Source organism: Lepus europaeus, chromosome 8 (assembly GCF_033115175.1).
Source record: "Lepus europaeus isolate LE1 chromosome 8, mLepTim1.pri, whole genome shotgun sequence".
NCBI lineage: Eukaryota > Metazoa > Chordata > Mammalia > Lagomorpha > Leporidae > Lepus > Lepus europaeus.
Genome location: NC_084834.1, coordinates 109,422,804 through 109,429,254, shown reverse-complemented (window position 1 = coordinate 109,429,254; position 6,451 = coordinate 109,422,804).

Sequence of the window (6,451 nt, the reverse complement as noted above, 5' to 3'; positions counted from 1 at the left end):
GTAACTTTCTTAGTACCCATTATCAAATTTTCTCCATCCTTCCTCCCCTGTGACATCTCATTTATTAATGAGAAGTTCTGTTTCAAAACAAGAACTAATGATGGAAATAAAGAGGCAATTAGGGGTTTCTGTTACTGTTTTTATTTGAATTATTCACTAAGAAAATTTAATTAGATTCATATAAAATTATCAAGTCATCGTCCTTGTATACATTTGGAACTAGTATTTCAGCGTTCTTATGTATTTAGCAAATATCTCTGAAAGCACAGCTTGTTAAGGTGCTGTTCTAGTTGCTGGAGTGATGGTGTTGAATACAGCAAGGTCCTTGCCTTCATAGCAGCTTATATTCTAAGAGGAGAGACAGGGAGCAAATAAATTCACATGTTAAAGTAAGGTATCTTTAGCAGCTGTGGAGCAAACTGAAACAGAAGTAAATACTAGAGAATAAAAGGCTATGGGTAATATATTAATAATAGAATCTGAGAAGATTTGGATGTGAGATTTAAGTCCTGAAGAATGGCCTTCATTGATAAAAGTTAACATATTTGCTTATTCTTTGATCCTTTTAAATGAATTTGTATTTTATGAATTAAAACTTTATTCATATTTGGAGCTAATAGGTAACACATTTTTAGTTTAAAGCACTAATTGGAACAATAATGATTTGAGGATTCCTTGTGATAACTCCATATCTCCCCTCCTTTGCTCATAGGGCTGGAAAGCTAGGAACTGCTCCTCTGAGTCACTCTATATGCCCCACGTTGTCTCTCTTCTCTCTAATACACATTCCTTTCTTGGTTGATCCTCCTGCTATCGTTTAAGTCATTTGTTCCCCTCACTTGAAATTACAGCTTTTGCCCAACCCTCTTCAAAATTCTCTCTTGCCATCAAGGTCTAGTTTCTCCATTTTCCCTGAATTGGAAATTTGCTGCAGGCTAGGCCATGTGCTAAATGCTTTATATTCACTGTATTTATTGACAAGCTTTGGTAGTGCTCTGCAGCATAGTACATGGGGACTTGTGAGGCTTCCGAAACTTCAGTTCATACAGTGTGACAATAACTGGGACGATTCCACGGTCACTCTGATGACTCCAGAGCCTGTGCTTTAAACCACTATTCCAGAGTGCCTTCCTGACCATTCCAGGACTACCCCTCTTAATATGCTCTTGCCATAGAATGCTATAGGATGTACATGTCCCAGTCTTGTCCTACTTTGTTCTGTCTGCTAATATTTTGTAGAGTTTAGCTTAGACTTCCCAAGTAAGAACACAAATGGAAAAACCTACTTTGGGAAGCATAATGTTGTTGCTTTTTTTTTCTTTTTAATTTCCCTTTTATGTAATCTGAGAAGTTTAGCTAAAAATGCAGAAAAAAAATCTTAGAGTTCTTCAAAGTTCTTTTTAGTAGAATTTATTGATAAAGACTCACTCCTTTGGGTATTTTACTGTTCATTAACCAAATCTTAAGGTGATGAATAATGTTGAAAGACAATATCCTGTCAATTGCCCATCACTGTTCCAAGCCTTAAAATTTATATAAATCTTTAATAAGAATTACAAAACCATATAAGCCTGTGCTCTTCCAATGAGATTATCATAAGGAAATGGATGCAAGCAATGCACAGCAAAAATGAATAAGTACTCAAGTATAAAGATGCCTGCTGTTACCATCATTGTACCATTTAATTCAACATCATAAATTTCCATTTTTCAGTGTGCTCTTTGGATCAGAACCTGACAAAAATGATATAGTGAAAAAGTAAATATCCACATTATTTTCATATTAGAAATAATTTAATTAGTTTTCTAACAGAAATTCAAATTATATGCTTTCCAGGATTGGAAGAAGAGAATAATTTTTATCAAGTGTGTTTTAGGAGGAATCTGATCCAGGCTCTGAAGAAAGTGTGAATTTTGTCTGCTTGTTGGGTGGAGAAACCCAATGGTAAGACTGGGGATTTGAATACAATTTGGAATGCAAAGAGTTTAAAGTCAGATATTAAAAGTTATGCTTCATAAATTAGTCAATCACAATGGATTTTTAAGATTAGTCAGAATACAATTAAGAGTTAAGATCTGAAGAAGTGAAAGGTGACAATAAACACCATTAAGTAAAAAAAGTGAGCAGAGGAAGAAGGGCACATATATGAATCATGATGAAATGTTCTGGACATACTACATTTGAGGAAATTATTTGGAATGTTTAAGAAGACACAAGGAGATTGACAGGGAATGTAGGGACCAAACTTGGCAGGTAGCACAGTTAACTTACATTCTAGTTTGCTGCATATTTGTGATTTCTATCCACTAAAAGACATGATTTTTAGAGGATATTTCATTACTTAATACATACATCTTTATTTATCATGGAACTTGAAACTGTCTTTTACAAGAATAGGTATTTTCTATGGAATTTAATTTATGCTTTTTCCTAGAACCACTGTTAACCTTTCTGAGATGTTGAGCCATCCTCATAAAAATTATTTGCCTTCTTGGTTCTTAATCATTCATTTCCTACTTGGTACCAATTAACAAAAATGTGCATAAATCATCTGTGTTTGCATCTTTTATTTATCATAAATAAGGGTTGCATGGAACATTTTCATTTCCTTTATTCTCTGGCCTCCTGTCAGGACTATCCTTTCCTCAAATAAGAGTCGTCAGGTTAACGCTAAGTTTAGCTCTCTGAAAACTGGAGCTGAGTTGTGGCGCCCTCTGCTGGGGGCAAGTGATACCAGTATTATAAATTCTTGACGAAGCAAACAGCCGTCCTGTTCTGGTCCATTTTCCTGCTCATAATTTACATAGGCGAGACAAACTGCAGAGCAGTTTTGCGTGACTTTGTTTCAGTATTGTGATATACAAATCTGTATAAATATAGAGTTCTCCTTAACATAGTGCTTGTTTCCTTCCCCCTCTTCTACCCAAGAAAAGTTAGCTCTCATAGTAGGCAGATCTTTTGATCATTTCATCACACAGAATTTCTTTCATATCAGAGCCTTCCAGACTCTATTTTCACTCCTTTATAATCCAAACCTGCTGTAAATTTGCCCACCAGTCATCATCTGGTTGACTACCAGAGCCCCGTATTGTTTACTCTGTGGAAACTAATTGTTCTTTTAAATAGAAAGTGCCAGAGGTCTGGCTGAAGGAACTAAATTAGAACAAAGGAATGGATGGCTTTCCAAATATAATTGCTTTCTGATATTTCTTAGTTCCTTTCAAGCTAGAAGGGAATATTTGATAATTTCTGAAAATGTTTATTATAGGATATATTTTCATTTCTATTAGTGGTTCTTTAGCAGCCTAAATGGATTATGGAGTCCACCTGTTCATGTCAGATCCACAGGATGAAAGTGTAACCCATTGGCCTATGGTAATAACCAGACTATGAGTCAGAAAGTAACTTTTGATGAAACTGTGAGATTTGGGTATGTATTACCACAATAAAATCTGCCTAAACATGACAGTATATTCAGTGATGGTGTGTGACAATGTTTTTTATCTGCTTTGGATGCTGCCCTTCCCAAACACCTCTACCCTTTCACCAAGCAGTCTGTCTCGACTTTCCTTGGATTATCTCACAAGGCTTATCTCAGGGGCATTTTCTCTGAAAAACAAAACAAAACAAAGCTTTTTTGATTGTCCCCAGTCTCCGTTGTTGTTTAGTTGCCTTTCCCAAATGTTCTGTAGTAATAGATATATATGTCTGAGTGATTTTTATCGATTTATGGGTCTCTGGGATAATTTTGTGCTATCTTTTTTTTTTTATGAACTGTCTTGCATCTCATTTGAAACATCACAACAGGGGGTGGACTTTTGGTCTAGTAGTTAAGATGCTCACATTGCATATCTGAGTGTCTGTGTTTGATAGCCAACTGTAGTTTCTGATTCCAATTTCTGACCAGTACAGACTCTGGGAGGCAGCAGGTGATGGCTCAAATACTCAGGTCCCTGCTACTCATGTGGAAGACTTGGATAGAGTTCCTGGCTCCTTGATTTGATATCAATTTAGCACAAGGCTGAGGGAATGAACCACTGGATGGATGCTTTGTTTGCCTCTTGAACAAAACCCAAGCAAATTCCATAACAACTTGGGCTTGAGGTTAAGTCACTTGTTTGGAACCACACAGATAAAAGCTAAAAATCAGAGCAAACATTATGTTTGCTCTAATTTTGTGCTATCTTATGCTGTCTTTCCATGTGCGTTAGCTGGATTGGAAACACAGAAGATGGGAATTGAAGGGACACTCCTATATGGGATGCCTCCTGAATGTAATTTTTTTGGATAAAAAAAGTATAATGAAAAGTATCAACATTTGAAACATCTATTCTTGTTGAACTAACATTTTCCAAATGACAAACAAATGGTGATTCAAAATCATTCATGGAAAAAAAGATCTACTCAAATGCAAGATAAAACAATGGATTTTTAATTTACATTATTTGATTTTAATAGTCATGAAAATTGCTTGTATAAAAGAGCTACCTTTTCATTACTACTTCTCATTGCAAAGTTTGTTAGCAAAGTTTAATTCAGTAAAATATTAAAATAAAGTTGAAAATACTTACCAATGAGGTTCTGTGGAACTCATTAGTTTTGAGTGAATAGAAAATGCACAAACATTCATTTATAATGCATTTATCTTATTAACAAAAATTGGAGTTTACTGTTACACATTAATGAATTCTGGTTCTCAGGGGCAGATGCAAGCCAGGAAGACTTGAAGTCCAAGATGGACTTCTGGCCTTTGTTCACAGGAACAATTCAACTGTTATGGAAGCTGCATCTGATCCTTAAAACATAAAATTCTTGGGTGGTCACTAGGATTCCTCTTCCTAACTATGCCCATTCTCAAAACCAGTTCCTTACATTTCCCCTCCCCTTCCAGGAATCTTCAACTCTTCTAGACTGCCCTGGAAGAAGGTAGATTACTGATTTTGTTATCTGTCGTCTTTCTTTAAGACAATGCATGATTTCACAGGAGGTTATCCAATACAAAAGTGCACATGGCATCATGGCATTGTGATCAAAACTGAGGTGTTAACACTCATGAAACCTGGAGTAGTTTCTTTCTGTTCATATGCTTTTCTCTTGAGAAACTCCTTGACATGTTTTATTTTTAAATTCCTGCACAGCCTGCTTTAAAAAAAATGCATTCTTTTATCTAGCATTTCTGTTTATGGCAAATGAAAGCAAAAGAAAACTACAGTTTAGAACTTCCAAGTATTCTCCTCTATTTGCTTTATCAAGTGGCCTCCAGTTTCCAGTCAAGATGAGACCATCTGGGTAGCTAAGTTTCTCTGTTCTCTTCCACAGCTCTCTCAGGCTTCGGTATATCCCGCCCTACTAAGTAATGTTTAATTAACCCGTAGCTGAGCTCTTTAAAAAGGAAGGAAATTTATAGCTAGGAAATTTGCTTTGCTATGTTAGTCTGTTTTGTTCTGCCACGACAAAATACTACAGACTAGGTCATTTGTCAAAAGTAGAAAATATTCTCGTGGTTTTGGAGGCTGAGATACCTAAGATCAAGGCACTGGAAGGTTTGTAGTTAGGATAGGGCCTCGTCTCTACTTCCACTTTTCCTCTGCATCTCCCAGAGGGAAGGAAGGCTGTTCCCACATGACAGAAGCACGGAAGATCTGAGAGGGCACAAGGAAGATGAGTGCACTATTTTATAAGGAATTCACTCCATCATCATGGCATTAATTCAGTCATGAGGGCAGAGTCCTCACAACGCAATCATCACTGTAGGCTGTCATCTTCTAATGCAGTCATATGCCACTTGCTTTGAGAAATTCATCCTTAGTTGCTTGACTCCTTCTTCCGAGACCCGCTAATGCCTTTCCTGTTTGAGTTAGCTCCGTACTGTCAACTATCTGTGTGATCCCAGATCGGCTACAATTACTGCAGCCTGGTCAACCTTCAACTGTGGGCCTCCCTATATATTTCTCTCTGAATATCTTTTCCACCAGCAAGACATGGCTTTGTATGGTGTGGGCCACTTCTGCCAGTTGACAAATAAGAATTTCAAGGGTGCCCAGCATATGTGTAAGATGCAAAACCTATGTGGGATCCAAGCCTTCTGCCAGGCAGTATAGAATCTGTTTCAGAATGTGCAGGGCAACAGCCTGAATGTCATGGAAGCTGCCTTTTCCCTGGAGATGAACCTGAACCAAACCCTACTCTATCTGCACACCTTACACTTTGTACGCCCAGACTTGTACCTCTGTGGCTTTCTGGGGGAACACTTCCTAGATAGGGAAATTCATGCAGAAGATTGGTGACCACCTGACTAACTCCATAGGCTGGAGGGGCCCAACCTGGGCTGGATTGGTCTCACTACGTCAGGCATGACGAGGAGCCTCCTACCTCCACTGACTTTCAAAAGACTCTTAATCCACCTTGTCTGGGATTTCTGCTTGTTTAACCTCCACAAGCCAGAAGAGTG